Here is a 19,942-nt window from a genome sequence, read left to right on the forward strand (position 1 = left end):
GGCTCTATGTCATACCAGAAAGAGATTTTTGGAACTATATAGTTTCAGGTTCAAATTCCAGAACTACCACCTAGCAATATTATTTAATTCATCTCTCTGTACCTAAGTGTTTTCAGCTATAAAATGGGGTAATTTCTCTCTCCCAAGCTAGTAGTAAGAATTTGATGAAATAAAATGTAATTATGACTAGCAGAATGTAGGATACGAGAAGTTTCCTTCTTAAATTTGTACCTCCTTATATTCTAACGTATAAAAAATATTTCCAGGCTGAGTACAGTGGCTCATGCCTTATAATCCCAGTGCTTTGGTAGGCTGAGGTGGGAGGATCACTTGAGCCCAGGAGTTTAAGATCAGCTTGGGCAACATAGTGAGACCTGTCTCTACAAAAAATAAAAAAAATTAGCTGGGCATAGTGGTACAATGTCCTAGACATTCAGGAGACTGAGGCAGAAGGATCACCCCTGCCTGGGAGTTCAAGGCTGCAGTGAGGTATGATTGTGCCACTGCACTCCAGTCTGGTGACAGAACAAGAAAAAGGAAAAAGACATATATATATATATTTTTTTTTCCATCTCTGTTTTAAAAAGATGTGGTCAAACCCTTGCTAGAAAGTAAATGAAACAAACTTTCCAAGAGACTTAACCATGAGTTACAATATAATTACTCAAAGGTAAAATTTAAAAGGTGGGTTTAACCAGTGATTTAAGAAACAGCATGAATTGCTGAAACACTAAAAACGTACTTCACAGTATTAAATTATAACTTTATCATATATGCTTAGAAACTGCTTTAAAAGACAAGAGAAAAAGAAAACAGCAGTTGTGAATAAAGTAAATTCTAGGTAGTAAACAATTAAAACCTCTTTTTGTGTTCACGGTAAATACTGTTAATTATATCACAGATACACAAAAGCAACCAAAAACTGTGTAGTGATTCTAAAGAGCTGTAATTTCCCCTGTATACATTTAAAACAAAACCAAACCTGGGGAAATCTGAGAGATAAAAAGAAAAAAAGATGGCCTTTTTTTAAAAAAAAAATATATATATATATATATATAAAGGCAATGTCTGTTAAGGTATGATCTGAAATATAGTCAAAATGAAATAAAAGCTGTTCAATATAAATTAAGGGGTTTTTGACCAGGTGTAGTGGCTCACCCCTCACCCCAGTAATCCCAGCACTTAGGGAGGCAGAGGTGGGCAGATAACTTGAGCCCGGGAGTTGCAAGCTGACTTCAAGACCAGCCTGGCCAAAATGGTGAAATCCTGTCACTACAAAAAAATACAAAAAGCAGCCGGGTATGGTGGTGCACACCTGTAATCTCAGCTCATCAGGACGCTGAGGCAGGAGGATCAATTGAGCCTAGGAGGCTGAGGCTGCAGTGGGCTGTGATTATACCACTGCACTCCAGCCTGGGTGAAAGAGAGAGACCATGTCTCAAAAAAAAAATTAATTAAGTTTTTAAAAAAGTAATTGAAAGGATTCTCTAGTCACTCTTAGAGTATAATCTTTTCTCTTTTTAATTTTTTTTTTTTTTTTTTTTGCTTTTCACTGCTGAAACAAAAGAATGCAATCTTTTCTAAAGCTGAAATTTGTTTTTGAATTGAAAATTTTCTTCTCTTTGCATAAAAAGGTCCTATATAGGCTTCTGATTATGGGAATTCTAGGAAATTACTTTCTAAGAATTTTTTGCCTGTGAAGTTATTTTTAAAGAGAAGAATCAAAGAGTGTGGGGCGGGCCCCCTTTTCCATCTTTCAAAACAAAATAATCCTGTTAGTAGAAAAGCTAAACACACATCCTGTTGAAAGCATTATCTGTGTAACCTCATTTGAAACCAAGAAACAGCATAATATCATTTCTGTGACCTGTATTTTCCTTTATTAATTAATGGCAGATTATGTCTGATATAATATGCAATTTATCAAGCTGATGTACTTCAGTCTAGCTAGTAGATAATGAAATGATAATGGTATACACAGCGTTAAGCCTTGTCATATCCTTACCTTTAATGACAAAGTCAACTTGAAACTTTATTTTGAAAATTACTAGTTAATTCTTTTTTGGCTTTCTTGGTCTTTTGTTTGTTTTAAGAGAACCAACTTTCACAAGCCAAACACTGCAAATGCCAGATTGGGTTGGATTCCCAATCTGGCCTCTAACTGGCTAATTAAATTAGGTGCAAATCACTGGGCGAGTCATAACCTCTCAGTGCCTTTGTCTTCCCATCTTTGAATAGGATCATAATAACAGCTACATCATAGGTTTCTTTTGAGGATTATGTGAATTACTATGAGAAAGGCATAGAACACTACTTGGCACATGATAAGCACAATAGGCATGCTAGCTATTATAAAAGATATTTCAGTTCTATAAATGATCTTTCAGTTCTAAGAACTTTTTATTCACTATGATGTGAAAGAGGGAGGGTTATTTTTTTTTTCTTTTAAAAATATGGGGAAAATAGGGCAGGCGAGGTGGCTCACCCCTGTAATCCCAGCACTTTGGGAGGCCAAGGCAGGCAGATCCCCTGAGGTCAGGAATTCGAGACTAGCCTGGGTGACAGAGCAAAACTCCATCTCAAAAATAAAGGAGGAAACAAATTAGAATATCGGAAACAGATAAACACAGGGCACATACATTATGGTTTAAAGCAATATGCTTCTGCTTTAGGATATGTTAAAAATACATTTAAAAGATAACAGCAGTATTTTACAAAAGGCTATCATTTCCTATTTCCAAAAGATACTTTAAAGAGAAAGAACTTGACTTTGATATGTAAGCACACAAGTACATATAGTTTAGGTGTTAGACAATAAGATTTTATAAAATTTTGTGAATATTTTGAAGGAGCAGCCACCTTAAACACCTAACCTCTATTTTTAGAGAAAAATGTAACTGTCCCAAAGCATCTAGTTATAAATAAAATCTAAATTCTACTCATTTAATAAAACAAAATCTACTGTTGTATACTAATAAGAGACTCATCAAACCAATTTGTCCAACACATGTTTAATTAAGTCAAATAATTTTACATTTCTATTCTATTCAAATATAATAGTATAAGTAATCACAATACAGTTTTCAAAATACATGAGTTCAAAACTATCTTCTATTTTCATAGTCTCTTATAACCCAGGAAACAGAAGTGTTTTCTGGACTGTAATAAAACTGCCACTTCAACAGGATGCAATGGCTCACACCTGTAATCCCAGCACTTTGGGAGGCAAAGGCAGGCAGATCACGAGGTCAGGAGTTTGAGACCAGCCTGGCCAAACTAGTGAAATCCCGTCTCTACTAAAAATAAATAAAAAATAGCCAGGCATGGTGGTGCGTGCCTGTAATCCCAGCTACTAGGAGGCTGAGGCAGAAAAACTGCTTCGACCCGGCAGGCAGAGGTTGCAGTGAGCTGAGATCAGGCCACTGCGCTTCAGCCTGGGTGACAGAGCAAGACTTCATCTCAAAAAAACAAAGTGAAACAAAACAAGAAACCTGCCACTTAAAAGGAACAATTAGTAATCTAGATCAAATAGCCTTTTGAATGACAAAGAATTGAAAGAAGCTGAGAGATCAGCTGTTTTCATTGGCCACTACTCTCTATATTCTACAATAAGCCACCAATTCAATAATTACGACACAGTTATTTCTTTTAAAGATATTCTTTTATAGTCTAGGTAAAGAATTAGAAGTATCAGTATTCATGTACAGCATTGGTAGGTGTCTTAAAAGTTCCCCACCATCCTTCCATTGAAACTCTGGACTATTATATCCCTTCTTTCTCAGTTCTTTTCACTTCTCAAGGAAACATGATAAAACTGTGCTGGGGTTTTGTCAGACTGATAGTTAACAAATTTCCAGTCCATTAGGTTGACACTAATGTGTGACTTCTGCTTGCGAAATTTATGTAACTGGCACCAAAAAGGCCAAAACTGTTGGTTTAACAAAAGGAAGTCCTTAAATTAATCAATTCTACTTTCTACAAAGTAGTGAAAACAAACAATTCTGTACACAATGGCACCACAAAAGCAACCTTGCGTAGAAGCATGCAGTTAACAGATCTTCCAAAATTGGACTATACACATTTAAACTGTATGTTGACTCCCTACTTGGCCATTATTAAGTGCTACATACTTTTTCTTAAAGAGACTGGATCTTGCTATGTGGCCTAAACTGGAGTGCAGTGGCTAGTCACAGGTAATCAGGACACACACTACACTCTTCAATTCCTGGGCTCAAGCAATCCTCCTCCTCCTCCAGACTCCTGAGTAAACTGAGACTACAGCAAATGCCACTGTGCTCAGCCAAATGCTACCCTACAGATACTTCTTACTCTCCCTTTACTCTTTTTGGATGAAAAGGCAAAAATGTAACGGTGCCTAGGCCAAAAAATAACGTTTTCACTGATTATGGACATCCATGGATCATCCATGAAATAAACAGCAAACAAGGCTTAGACAACCTAATGCATGGAATTAAGATAAAAATCACAATTTGCAAAGCTTACTGTTAATTTCTTTGGTTTTCTCCCATTATACTGAGTCTTAAGCTAGCAATGCAAGTTAAAATAAATCAAGGCCGGGCGCGGTGGCTCAAGCCTGTAATCCCAGCACTTTGGGAGGCCGAGGCGGGTGGATCACAAGGTCGAGAGATCGAGACCATCCTGGTCAACGTGGTGAAACCCCGTCTCTACTAAAAATACAAAAAAAAAATTAGCTGGGCATAGTGGCGCATGCCTGTAATCCCAGCTACTCAGGAGGCTGAGGCAGGAGAATTGCTTGAACCCAGGAGGCGGTGGTTGCGGTGAGCCGAGATCGTGCCATTGCACTCCAGCCTGGGTAACAAGAGCGAAACTCCGTCTCAAAAAAATAAATAAATAAATAAATAAATCGAAATACCTATATCCTAATGCTAAAGAATCAACAGTAAATAAAAAACCTTACTTAATCGCATGGATATGGATTATTTTATAAATAAATGCTTAATTTAGTCCTTGTATCTAGATGTTATAAATGTTTCAAAATAACATATGAATTTCAGTTTCAAAAAAAAAAAACCAAAAAACCAAAACTATAAGGTGTTTGATGGAAACAGCCTGACTTTCCTTGCTATTTTATCTTTAAGGGGATTCTGGCAGTTAGCTGACTCAAATTCAGCACCTGCCTAGCAAATAACATGCATCTGGCATTTGCCTTCCAAAGTGAAAGTGAATACTCTAGCTAAAAATCCTACTAACTGACCCAAATCAAATGCCAAGTATTTCAAAAGTTACTGTGATGGCATTTATGTGAAATTCTGCTTATCACAGATTTTCTCCCTGAAGCTAACAACTCTACCATCCAGATAAGTGGAATACACAAAATTGAATTGAACCCTAAGGGCCAAAACAACACAACAAACAGGAAATACACGTTATTAACAATCTATTAAACACCTTCTCCCACTCCTATGCATAAATCTCTCCTGCTTTCTAGTACAGAAAGCATAGCTGAGAAATCACGGTGCACCCTAACTTTCTCAGAATATTCTGACACCAGTGCTACCTCCTCTAAACATGCTAACTCAAAAGATTTACGAAAGATATAGACTCGTAATACTTTCACTTTAATTACTTTCAAAGAATATCAGCTATGCCAACAGAAGTCACACTCAGAAACTTTCAATTTAAAAAAAGTTGCTCCCACAGTAAAGTAGTGTCTGTCCAAAGGAAGACAGTAATGCCACCATTCAGAATGAAGACTGCCTAGACTGTGATTCGTTCAACCTCACTATGCAAGACACATCTACCTCAAGAGGTACCTTCCTAAGACCACACTCTGAAAGCACTGTTAACTCTATATAATAAACAAAACATTTACTAATGATAGCATTTTGTTGTTGTTGCTATTGCCTTAACCTCTCTTCACATGGACAGATTAAGACTTTGAACAGGACTAGACACGTAATTCAGAAATAGTGCCGTTTTTTTCCTTTAAAAGAAAAATCAGAGTTGGTCATGATGGCTCACACCTGTAATCCCAGTAGCTTTGGGAGGTTGAAGCGGTGGATTATCTGAAGCCAAGAGTTTGAGACCAGGCTGATCAATACAGTCAAACCCCATTTCTACTAAAAATATAAAAACTAGCCAGGCGTGGTGGCAGGCATCTGTAATCCCAGCTTCTCAGGTGGCTGAGACAGGACAATCGATTGAACCCGGGAGGTGGAGGCTGCAGTGAGCCGAGATCGCACCACTTCACTCCAGTATGGGATGACAGGGAAAGACTCTGCCAAAACCAAAAAAAACCCTGTTCCTAAATATTAACTGAGATACTTATAAAGGGGATTTAGCACTTAGCATAGGCTAGGGATGGCCTAAGGGCAAAAGGAAGTCCGAAAGAGAGAAAGGAGAGCTAACGGTACTGAATAAACTTAGTTTAACAAAGAAAACTAAGCTAACTGGTTCATATTAATGTGTGCACGAAAAGGAAGAAAACAAGAAGAAAATAGTAAATTGGTCTGTCAGACAAATGGTTTCCAACTGCTGGCTTTGTGTCAACAATACCCATCAGAAGATCACTTCCGTGTGAGCCTACATCATCCTGAGTTCAGTAGTCGGTTCTACGAATTCAGTGCAGAGGAGTCTACACTGTGAGACCAGGATCAGAATTCTACTCTGAATAGTTAAGTCACTGAGGGCATTTTGTCAACTGTTAAATTTTTTTTTTTTAATTCTATAGATCACAGTGCCTACCAGACTGACATTTAAAGGAAATACCACAAAAGTAGTGATATAAATAAATATGGGGAGATTTTTTTGTCTAAAGCAAAAGATATATATTTCAATATTGTCAATTTTAGTTTAGATTAATACTGATTTTCAGTAGATAGTGCTCAAAGCCTGATATTTATACCTCAAATCAAAGTGCCTATCTTCATGGAAATATATACAATCAGTTAAATCAGATAACTAACCACAAATCTTCTTACATCTATGAACAAAGGAGAGACTAAAAATTCCAACAAATATTTATTTGAAATGTATTTCAACCATGTCATATCCAATATGGTCAAAGTTTCTCTTACGCCTTGATATGCTTAATTTTTAGTATAGAGTACTTAGTACACAACAACAAAGTATACTAGTACTACATGAAGTATATTGTGTTTTATTGTACAGTGGAGAACTTCTCCCCCATGTTGGTATTTAAGAGTTGGGCTGTACTTAGCATGTGTGAACAATTCACCCACCCAACCTCACCCTATCCTCCCACCCCAAATCTTCCAACACAGAGAAAACTTATAAATAAATCCAAGGCCTATATAAATCCACAGTGAGTTCAAATTTTCCATAGTGAAAGGAAAATTACATTTCAAGACTATATTGCCAAATAGATTTATATAACTTTTGCTCCTGTTTTGATTATCAATGCCAAGTAAATTTTATTGGCCAACTTTAAAAATGTTTAAAATGTGAGACTAGAATGGAAATACTGACCAAATGTAGATTAAAAATCATAGTCCTATCTGTTCAATACATTTTGTCCTTTTAATTCAAACTACAGAATTCCATTTTTCATATACTCAAATCTGGAAGTTGCATTTACATTCATAGATACAACTCTTTTGGAAAGCCTAAGGAAGCATATAAATAATCGTATTTTCAAATCAAAATCTTAAAGTGTATTCAACAAAGTTGCCCTTCAGAATATTTTGTCCGCTTTATAAATTTAAGACTCAAAATATAATAATTATATTTTTATATAGTATGCCGTACTCAGCTTTGAAAATAAATTAAGAGAAGCTAAAAAAAAAAAAGAAGTTCTATCTGAACCAACTCCTGATATATTACAAGGCCAGACTAAACTTCATTTCTTTAATAGTTCAAGTATTTTTCCCAGAGATACAAATTATCGTACTTTTGAAGATAAGAGTTCTAAGTAATTCTATAGTCACTATATTTCAAACAATCTATTCTTTGCAAGAAAAGTAAGTGACTCATCGAATGAACCACAGATGCCACTTACAATCTAAAATTTCTAATACTGCAAAAACAATGTTGATTAATATTAAAAGCATATCATGTTTATAACAGAAAAAGGAATGTGAATAGCTGTCCCCCATGCCTCTACCCGTAATAGGTGAGTATAAGTTTATAATTTCGGAGTGGAACTTAAATTGTTTAGGTAATCATTAAGTTTCAAATGAGTTGTCATGTTTTGCAGTTTGGAATAACAGTTAAAAGTTAAGATCTCCAAATGAAATATAAGAGAAACAATGTTTGGCTTTTAAATTAATTTTGAAGTCTTCAAATATGAATATGATTTTCATGTACTACCCTTACTGCCACAAATATTCTTGTGCTCGAGGCTATTTAGGCAGAAAATGGAGCTCAGTGGTTAAGATCAAGGCCTTTGGAGTGACAAACTGCCTCTTACTTGATATGCCCTTGGAAAAGTCATTTAACCTCTCTGAGCTTCAATTTCCTTATCTGTTATTTTGAAGATAACCAAAAGGCACTTACATAATGTCTAGCATACAGTAAAAGAGCAATAAATAATAGTTGTTATTAGTATTATCAGTGGAATCTCTGCAAATTGCACTTCAAAAATAGATGTGAATTAGAAACTTCTGTATAATCCCTAAAATTTCACTTTCAAAAAAGTCGTGAAGGTCAGACTTAATTCCTTCTATAAATGAAAAACTCTGGTGGCAGAAAAAGAGGCAAATGTCTGAAAAAGGTAAGACAGAACAACAACAACAAAAAAAACAAAATAAGACAAGAACCCAGTAACAACTGACATCCTGAAACACAAAGAAAACTGTCATGGACATGAGGAAATGAAATGAGTGTTCAGTTTATAAAATTATGCCTACTGCTACCTTTGATAATGAGTTCAAACACATCAATATATAAGGCAGGAAAATGACCAAAACATTTCCCCAATCTAGAAACAAAAAACTAAGGGAGTTAAATTTTGTCTCGAGTGGCAGGTAGTGAGAAAATATTAATTTATTTGGTTTGCAGAGATTTAATCTGCAAATCTACTTTCAAATCTACTTTGTTCTCTATAAAGATATCACAAAACACATCTAATATGTTAATATGATCCAGTAAGGAGACAAGAAGCTGCCACATATCCTTCGGGTTTGTTTTTACTTGATTGTAAGAACCTTCAGGGACAGTGACAAAATAAGTGTGGAAATGGAAGAGTTATCTTCTTAATTCTACCCTGATTAAGCATATTTGAATACATAAAATATCTAATACAGCTAACTTTTCATAATATTTAAGAGCTATATACCTTAAGTTCATGGTATAAATTAATTTCATATCTAGAAATAAGCTAGAGTCTGGATACAGTGGCTCATGCCTGTAATTCAAGAACTTTGGGAGGCCAAGGTGGGCAGATCACTTGAGGTCCGGAGTTCAAGAAAAGCCTGGCCAACATGGTGAAACCCCAGCTCTATTAAAACTAAACAAACAAAAAAAAATTAGTGGGACATGGTGGTAGGCACCTGTAATCCCAGCTACTTGTGAGGCTGAGGCAGGAGAATCGCTTGAACCCAGGAGGCAGAGGTTGCAGTGAGCCAAGATTATGCCACTGCATTCCAGCCTGAGTGACAAAGCTAGACTCCATCTCAAAAAAAAAAAAAAAAAGGAAAAAGAAAAAAAAGAAATAAGCTTAGGGAACTATTTCTAATTTGTATTTACAAAGTTCAATGTTTCTGAATATAAATATATTTTTTATGTTTATTACCCAATAATTACTTTAAGAAACGTGTACTTAATCTTTACTGTATACCAGGCACTATTGCAAGGGTTAGGGATGTTGTTTTGAACAAGATATAAAGGGTCCCAGTGTTCATGAAGCTGGTAGGGAAAGTTGTAATGAACAAGTAAAAATATATCATATGATCATAAATATTAAGATAAAAATAAATTACAGCTGTGTGATATGGAGTGCTTGAGAAGCTATTTTATACAGGATGGACAAGAAAGGTTGGCTCATTGCATTTTATAACATCTACCCCATAAGTCTGAGATTGCTGCTAAAATGTGTAGTAACTTTTCTTCTCTTTTAGCTAGTTTGCTAAGAAATTAGAAATACTACCAAAATTTTACATATAAAAATAAACATTTTGTCAGGCTATGAAATTAGAATTTAATAAACTGTAAATAAACTCATCCAACAGGTGTACATAAATTCATCCCAAATAGATACAGGAACCACTGATAAACAGATATGAGCATTTAATCTTTAAATGTTACTTTCAACACATTCATAAAAAACTTTCATAATAAAAATGAAACACAGACAATATAGTTTGTGTTTATTTATAATCATCTTATTTACATATTTTCCTAAACTATAAATAGAATTTTAAAATATTTAAATTAAGTATCAAAATATCTAACATGAAAGATTCAACTTTAACTCACCTGTGCCTGTAAACAGTGCAGAAGATCTATAAGTCTGTAGCCAAATCCAAGAGAAATCTGCAATATAAACAAAGAAACAAACATGAATAAAATCTGCAGAATCCTATCAGACTCCTTAGAGCAGATGTGATTTTTCTAACTGATTTTCAAGTAATGCTTGTTAATTGCCATCAATACACAAGAAATATTCATTAATAACATCTCTTATTAAATGGCCTCATTAAATCAAGAAGTAGACTTGCTGCATTCCTTTTATTTGTATAAGATAATGTAAAATATATAAGGCTACATTTCATTGTGAATTATGAAGTGCCTACAAATTCTGAGTTGCGGTCCATACACTTTAACTGCTTGTCTAACCTCCAGCCTTCCCTACAAGACAAAAAGCTGAGTAAAAGCAGGAGGCCCTTGTCACCTATTCCCACACTGCGTTCCTAGGGCAGTGCCCAGAGCACACTGTAACAGGCAGAAAATAAGTGCTGAATAAAGTTCACATACTAATCTTAATTTATCATGATTTACAGTTTACTTACATGGAATCAAAAAGCCCAAATGACTGAATAATTTGTTATCTCAAGAAATGTCTTTTTCTTCTTTCTTCAGAGACAAAGTTTCACTTTGTCACCCAGGCTTGGAATGCAGTGGCACTATCACAGCTCACTGCGAACTTAAATTTCTGGGCTCAGGTGATCCTCCTGCTTCAGCCTCCCAAGTAGCTAAGACTACAGGCATGTGCCACCATACCCGGCTAATTTACTTTTTGTAGCAGTAGGGTGTTGCTAAGTCACCTGAGCTGCTCTCGCACTCCCAGCCTCAAGTCACCCTTTTGCCTTGGCCTTCCAAAATGCCAGGATTACAGGTGAGAGCCACTATACCCAGCCACAGAAAGCCTTTATGGCAGTAAAAATTATAATAACCGAGATGATTTGCAAGAGAAAAGGTGAGTAAAAAAAAAGGAAGAACTGAATATTTTCAATAATGAGGGCAACTGTTTGCAAAGTTTCTTCAGAGTCTGTGTCTTTGCAAACAACGTGCTTCACTGTAAATGACCCGGCAGCTTTTCATCTGATCCTTCCACTCTACCAATTAAGTTTGTTCCCAAGAAACACAGTGAGGAATATGAAGACAAGACATATGTTTAAACTATTTTATGTACATTAATATTTACTGCTTTTGTATATTTTGTAGACCCAAGAAAAGTGGCTTGATTGCTACTAGTAATGGTACTGAAAATGTATCTCTTTTTAAGAATAGTTTTAAAAAAACATTAAATGCTACTAGATTTAATCACCTCCAAGAAATATTCTTACATCTAAACTACTAGATTTTTCTCCCTTCAGATTTGGATATCAAACTTAATACACTACTAATTCCTTTAAGAGTCCTTTACTTATTAAAACAGTAAATAGAATCCAATAGCACAAAAAAAGTTAAAATTAATTTAATATCAAAATTACTATTTTTCTCAGACACTAGAAACACCTAATTTCATAATTTAAGAAGTTTACAGGGAGAGAAACAGAAAAAGAATGCATTTAAGATCTGAACAGTCTTTAGCTCATCATATATAATGAAATACAGCTAGTGTATTAGTCAGAGATACTTCATGAAAAACAAACAAAAAATCTATATGCAAATAAGAAATTGTCACAGTAAATAAAATGAATGGATTCTACTCAAGTGGCAGTCAGTGAACAGTGTGCAATAAACTTAGGTAATAGGAGTCATCAATTCTTTCTAGCACTACTGGGATACATGCATTCATTATGCTGGCCTACTTAAGCCCATTATAATTCTATACCAACCACTAATTTGCTCAAGGACATCATACTATGCAACAATCATGAGCTAAAGCTTGTGATATTGGTAGTAATGATGATATTAAGTGATTACTGTTTGCTCTATACTAGTCAGTAGGCTTTTATTAATATGCTACTATAACATGAAGCAAAAGTGTCAATACACTGATGCTAAAGAAAGGGTATTTAGGAGACATAAAGATATTAAAATTTCCAAACATCCAGATACTTTGGTGTAACATTTTAAACAAAAGGAATTAAAAACTTCCATAAAAACAGAATTACAAACTATTTGTAAGTTACTAAGGGAAAACAGCAGTCATTTAAAGCAACAGTGTGGGTAACAAAAGCTCTATAATAAAGAAGCATCTCGTTACTGTTCTGTTCAGTCCTGAGAGTTTTCACAAAGACCCTCTAAGAATGTGTTTCAAGAGAAGGAGTGAGCAGGAAGACTGGCCTGGGACCAGCAAAGTGACAGACGGAAAGACAGGAACATTGCAAGAAAAGGCAGACAGCTATACTGTATCTCATTCTTTCTCTCAACTATCACTGCCATTTCCACCATATGGCCAAAAAGATAAATTCCTTTCCACAAAGCGATAAGTCACTATTAAAGTGGAGTAGCTAAAATAACTTAGAGTTTAGCATCATCAAACAGACTGGGTTTCAAATTCTGGCTTTATCACGTAAATACTGCTGATATTGGTAATATTATCATTATCATCATCAGCTTAGGTATATGACTTAGAAATGTTATTTCGGACTCAACTACAAATACAGGAATAAGGATGCTCTGCAGCATCTTGGAAATATTAATTATATAAAGCATCTCCTATAGAGTAGACATTATAGTTATGATTCTGCCAAGTATGATTCTGTTAAGTGGTGCTGGTTATAACAGGTAAGTCAATAACATGATGAAAAACAGAAACCGCAGGCCAACCCTACCTTAAGCAGAACTGATTTTCCGTGGGGTGTCCTAATAGCATCATATGCCCTTAACCCTCCTGGGGGATGCACAAACATGCAGGCTGCTTGGAAATCTTTGAACCAGGTTTAACTTAAAACGACATCAAAAGCTGAAGGACTTACACTACCTATTTCAAAACTTACTATAAAGTAACAGTAAACAAAGTAGTTGGGTACTGGCATAAGGATAAACAAAAGAACAGAATAGAGTCCAGAAACAGATTCACATTCAACAAAGGTGACAGTCTTTCAACTAAATGGTGCTGAAGACATATGGTAGGGGGGAAAAGAACTTCAATCTTAGCTTTACACCATGTGCAAAAATTAATTCAAAATGGGTTGGTGCATAGATCTAAAATAAGGACTAAAACTACTAATACACCCAGCCAGGTACAGTGGCTCATTCCCATACTCACAACATTTTGGGAGGCCGAGGTGAGAAGACTGCTTGAGGCCAGGAGTTTGGGACCAGCCTGGGAAACAGAGTGAGACCCTGTCTCTAGTTTTTATAATAGTAAAATAGATAAAATAAAAACCTGTAGAAGCAAGTATTTGGAGAAAATAACTGCACGTGGATTAGGCAAATACTTTTTAGATATGAGACCAAAAGCTGACAACATAAAAGAAAAAAAATTGATAAATTGAACTTCATCAAAATTTAATACTTCCGCTTTTAAAAAGACTTTAAAAAATAAAACACAAGCCACAGATGAAAAGAAAGTATTTGCAAAATAATTATCTGATAAAGGACACATATCTAGAATATATTACATAAGGAGCTAAATTATTTCATAAAGGGCATGTATCTAGAATATATAAAGACCTCTTGCAATTTAGTAATAGGACAAATAATTCAATTATTTTTAAATGGGCAAAATATTTGGTAACTCCTCATGAGACATACAATAAGGAAAAGTACATGAAAAAAAAAAAAACCTCAACATCATTAGTTGTTAGGAAAATGGAAATTGAAGCCACAATGAAATATTCTACACAACCAGTAAAATTATCTTAAGTGTTGATAAGGATATAGAGAAATCAGAACCCCTTTTAAATTCACTGCTGGTGGAAAATACAATGGTACAGCCATTTGGGAAAACAGTTTGAAAGTTTCTCACTATACAATGCAATTTTATCCCTGATGTTTTCATTTCTCTTGGAGAAGAGAAGTCCATACAAGGAGCCAAATGGAAATGTTCATAGCAGTTATTGTCCACAATAGCCAAAAATAGGAAACTACAAATATTTATCAAGGGATTTTTTAAAAAATGCTGTGTATATATCCATACAATGGAATACCACTCAATAAAGGGGAATGAATTATCAATATGTGAATAACACAGATGAACCTCAAAAACCGTTAAGCTAAATGAAAACTGACACACAATACAACATACACCATATTGTATGATTCCATTTGCTTGAAATTTCTAGAAAAACTAAAACTATAAAGACAGTAGACTGATGGTTTCCTGCATCAGGAAATGGAAATACAAACTGACAAAAAATGGGCACAAGAGAACTTTTTGGGGTGACAGAATTGTTCTGAAACTTAATTGCGTTCTAAAAAAAGATGAATAACAGACATGATATACGGCTGTAAAAATGTACTGAAACTCTTGTTTTAGTATACTTAAAATGGGTGCATTTTATGGTCTGCAAATTATACCTCAATTTTTAAAATGCAAAAAACAATTTAATGTTAAAAATGTTGTAATGATTTTTCACAAATGCACCTGTGTGTCCTTGCTCTTTCTTGTGTGATAGCTACAGTCTCTGTGTCAGTAGGAGATCTAAGGGTAAATGTAGTTCTAGCTACACATGGTGGAACACTTGCCAAGTAGAGCATCAACTAGCAGGTGGAGTAACAACTCACTAGACTGAGGCAGAAAGAAAATTCAGGACTGAATCTATACCGCACATAAAAAGACTGCTGGCAGCATTAGAGCCGTGTAGGCTGATGGTAGGGCATGGAGGAAAATTGGAGAAGATATGCTCAATATTTCATTTTACTTATTTTTTAAATGAATGGGTATAAACAGAGCCAGAGGAAGTAATGTAAACTGGGAAGAAAATGAAGTGACAGCCGTAATACTGGTTAAAATAACATTTTAATTTATAATTACTATAATGAGAAATGCATCATACTTTTTTTTTGGCTTAACAACAATGTAACAATAATGTCAATAGCATTTACTGAATGCTTATTCTGAATGCTTATTCTGAAGAGCACTGAGTGGAGAACTTTATGTGTTACCGAATTTAATCTTCATAACAACCGTATGAGGATAGGCCCTGCTAGTATCATCCACTTTATAGATACAGAAACCGAACTGGGAAGGGAAGAACTCTGTCTAAAGCCAGAGAGCTAATGCACTAGCAAAGTCTGGGTTCTAACCCACACTGGATAATCTGGAGTTCATACCAGATTATCCATGATTGTGCTTATTAGGCTATTGTTGAAGGTCACTGTTTTGATGCTATTTTTGGAAACTTGATTTGAAAAAGAAAATGGCAGAAATGCAACCAACCTGAAAATTGCCTTCTTGAGGTTTCTGGTATAGTACTAAACAAGACCAGCAAAGGGTACTGCATATATTCTGCACCTTTGGTAGACACTGTTAATAGATCCTGGCATTATTTTTTTCCTCAGCCCAAAACGCAGGCCTCACAATTTTCTCAATCAAAGTTGCTACCAATCAAAGGATGCAATCACTAATAGAGCTGGTATATAAATAAAAATATGTCTGTCGCAGGGCATGGTGGCTCACGCCTGTAATCCCAACACTTTGGGAGGCCAAGGCAGGCGTATGGCTTGAGCCTCAGCAGTTCAAAACCAGCCTGGGCAATCAGGTGAAACTCCATCTCCAAAAAATACAAAAAAATCAGCGAGGCATTGTAGCGCATATCTGTCTCAGATATTCATGAGGCTGGAATGGGAGAATCATCTGAGCTTAGGGAGGTCAGGGTTGCGGTGAGTTGTGATCGTGCCACTGCACTCCAGCCTGGGTGACAGAGTAAGACCCTTTCTCAAAATAAAAAATAAAATAAATAAAATAAATGTTTGTCAAGCCAAAACAACCAACTCAATTTTTTATGGACAACTGAAAACATGGCACATGCTGTTGGAAAGAGATGACTAAATCACAGGGGCATTCCAGCCTGGGTGACAGAGTAAGACCCTTTCTCAAAATAAAAAATAAAATAAAAAAAATAAATGTTTGTCAAACCAAAACAACCAACTCAATTTTTTATGGACAACTGAAAACATGGCACATGCTGTTGGAAAGAGATGACTAAATCACAGGGCAGCCCAACAACTATCACACTTCATGTTCTGGGACAGCCAGCACCACCCCAATCAAGCCAGTCAGACAGAGTGGCAGGAAAAAAGAGAATTCATGGGGAACAGAAGAAAAAAACTAAGGAAGGACTGCTCAAATTACTTAAGATTTTTCAATAGTTCCAACCAAGCACATGTGAATATATGTCCACAGTGTACACCCACAATATACCATTAGTACAAAATTTTATTTTTCCCTTTTTTTGCTTAAAAGCACGAACTCTCAAACATAAAATACATCTTTAACTCACCATGTTTCATATGATATAATCCCAAGAAGAAACAGTCATACTTTCAAGACTTAACTTTGAAAACCACTACAGATTATTGAACATATTATATTATTAAACAAATGTATTTGTAATGGAAATGTGTCCTAATATACAGCCTTTGTATGAATTTTCATAAAATAGTAAAATTCCAGTTTCACTGCAGAAGACTTAAAAATATAAACGATGAGGACTAAATATGCAAAGTAAAATTGTTCCCCAATTAAGTTTGATGGTGCTAAAAATAAGCATCTAGATCTCAGAAGAATAATTTATAAATTAACTTATTAACTTCTATATATACTGCAGACAAGCTCACGATTTCTTTCTGTTTAAAGGGCTATGCCTCCACTACAGACATAACTCTTAACTAATGAAAATGTTTAAAGGTAATTTTCATTTTCCAAAGTCCTCTGTAAGGTCAACAGTATCATGGCAAAACCCCCTTAAAATAACATTTAGCCCTGATAACTTACAGATAAACATTAACTAACCTTTTTTTCTGACTATTCAATTTGCCTATTAAGATATAAAAATAAACACGGAGAAATTTTTAGGTTACTAAAATCAGTGCATAAAATTAACTGAAAGTCAATCTTAAGATGTTCTTTTTATCCTGCAGATGCCCAAAAGAGGCGAGAAAAAAAAAAGACGTCATTTTAACTTGATTTAATAAAAAGCTTCGAAAGTATTATTAGTCATAAGTTTACAAGCAGAGACTTAGATATATAATTTACTGACTTTTCATCTGCAGCTAATGTAAAAAATTCATAGGCTATAACAGATACATAGAAAAAAAGTGTATCATCAGCTTAAAAATTCTTAAGCTACAGTTACATACACAACCACAATTTATATATATGATATAGTAAAAAATAATATATGCATCATACTCACAGATCTCATTATGACCATTCCTTTCCATCTTGTCTCTTGCCTACCATGGTTAGAGCCAATACAATAAAGCAACTATAATAAAACAGCAACTCTCTAAAGACTAGAAGAAGAATTAATCTCGTATCTGTAGTTGAATGTACAAGGTTCAAATTTGGAAAATGATGAAAGATACTAAATTGGAAGCCCCTAATTTGAAAAGGGCACTTGGATCCATAGAAATGGTTGATTTCTTTGGCAGTAAATATAATAAAAAGGAGGGGCGGGAGACTGGAAATAAGTCTTGAGGAACTTCTACAGGTAAAAACTATGTAGAAAAGGAACCGACCAAGGAAAATGAGAAGAAATTACCCAAAAGATGGGAGGAAGACCAGCAAAGACAAGTACTATAAAATTCTAAAGGAGATAATTCCAAGAAGGGGAGGGTCGTCAACACTATCCAATGACACTGAGAATTAAAATTTCTACTTGATGTGGCAACCAGCAATTACTGGTATCCTTCCTAGAGACAGTTTCAATGGAGAGATAAAGATATAAATCAGGCTAGAGAAGGCTGAAGTGCTGACATGTGAAAAGGAAACAAGGATTTGGATATAGCATGTACAAATGATTGCTGTCATTACCTTATACTAAAATTTACCTTCTCCTCTAGACTGTGAGCTGTTTGAGGGCAAGGAAGAGCTTGCATCCATCTTGAGTAAGACAATTACCTGATGCTGAACTAATAATTTTTAAACAACTGCAGAAGTCCTAGGACTTTAATTAGGGTGTTTTGCCAAAAACAAAACAAAACAAAACAAAAAAACCAAAAACAGAAACAAAAAAACCTGAGACAACAGTCTTTAACAGAATCACAGGGAAAAAAGAAAAGATAAGTTATGGAGCAGAAATTAATCTTTCTTAAACAGAGGTAGAAGGCTGAGGGTTAGTTCCCCATCGACACTAAAGCATGCCATCCTAACAATGAATCCGCCCCGACCTGAAGTAAAAAGGCCTCAACACACCATCAGTAGAATTTTTATTGTTTTTCTCCCAATAATGTGGATAAGTTTTAGATTATAAACTGCCCTCAGAAATTCATCTTCTCCTTCGCTTTTTTCCCTAATTACTACTGCAACGACCACTCTGACATAACTGAGCCTAGTACGATACAGACAAGCCTGTAAAACACTTCAAGACTATGTATAATATACAGCCATGCACCGCATACAATGTTTCAGTCAATGATAGACTGCATATTCCATGGTGGTCCTGTAAGATTATAATACCATATTTTTACTGCACCTTTTTAATATTTAGACATGTTTATATATACAAATACTTCCCATTGTGTTACAACTGCTCACAGTATTCAGTACAGTAACACTCTACACAGGTTTGTAACCTAGAAACAATGGGTTACACCAGACAGCCTAGCTATGTAGCAGGCTTGAGCATCCAGGTTTGTGTAAGTACACTCTTGCCTAATAATGTAATACTCAGAATGCGTTTAAGTGATGTGTGACTGTATGCATAGTATCTTAGACTATGCGGTAAGAAAAGAAGGCATACCAAAACTAACTTTTTTTTATTGGGTGGGGGGTACAAGGTTTCTCTCTGTTGCCCAGACTGGAGTGCTGTGGCGCAATCACAGCTCACTGCAGCCTCGACCTCCTAGGCTCAGTTAATCCTCCCACCTCAGCCTCCTGGGTAGCTGGGAATATAGGCATGCTAGGCATGCACCATCATACCCAGCTTATTTTCACATTTATTTATTCTTTTTTTTTTTTTTTTTTTTTTTTTTTTTTTTTTGTAGAGATGGGGTTTTGTTACGTTGCCTAGGCTGGACTTGGAATTCCTAACCTCAAGTGATCTTCCCACTTAGGCCTCCCAAAGTGCTAGATTTACAGGTGTGACATACCACGCAGCCAACATTAACATTATATATAATATGTCTACAAAGGGCAGGGGCAGGGGCAGTCTTTAACTCCCAACACCTAGAAGCACCCTCAAAGGCAGCCTCAGAAGAAACAGCACAAACTTTCCACCAAAGGTACCCTTCCTCAAATGATATTTGCTATTAATTCCCACCTCCTACAGAGAGGTCAAATCTACCAACAGTACATGACCGCATTAAGATATAATCATTATTTCAATGCAAAAATTTTTAAAAGGCACACAAAGTATGTAGGAGGACAGGAGAGGAGGTGTCTCCTTAAAAAGGAAGACAGTAAGGTAACACAATTTATCTAATGCCAAAAAACTTACAATGG

At 35.4% G+C, this 19,942-nt stretch overlaps 1 protein-coding gene across 11 annotated transcripts in view; it reads right to left on the minus strand.

The window, feature by feature from the left end:
- NCOA2 (nuclear receptor coactivator 2) overlaps positions 1 to 19,942 on the minus strand; it is a 310,720-nt gene that overhangs the window by 182,524 nt on the left and 108,254 nt on the right. For 9 of the 11 annotated variants that reach the window (XM_074386756.1, XM_039464456.2, XM_039464455.2 and 6 more), the window contains one exon: positions 10,417 to 10,473. The gene's annotated coding sequence lies outside the window, so the exon portion shown is untranslated. Of the gene's footprint in view, positions 1 to 2,485; positions 2,579 to 10,416; positions 10,474 to 19,942 lie in introns of all 11 variants that reach the window. The other 2 variants (XM_074386757.1, XM_074386758.1) reach the window with 1 other exon arrangement.

The sequence above is a fragment of the Saimiri boliviensis genome, chromosome 15 (genome assembly GCF_048565385.1).
Source record: "Saimiri boliviensis isolate mSaiBol1 chromosome 15, mSaiBol1.pri, whole genome shotgun sequence".
In the NCBI taxonomy this organism is placed as follows: Eukaryota; Metazoa; Chordata; class Mammalia; order Primates; family Cebidae; genus Saimiri; species Saimiri boliviensis.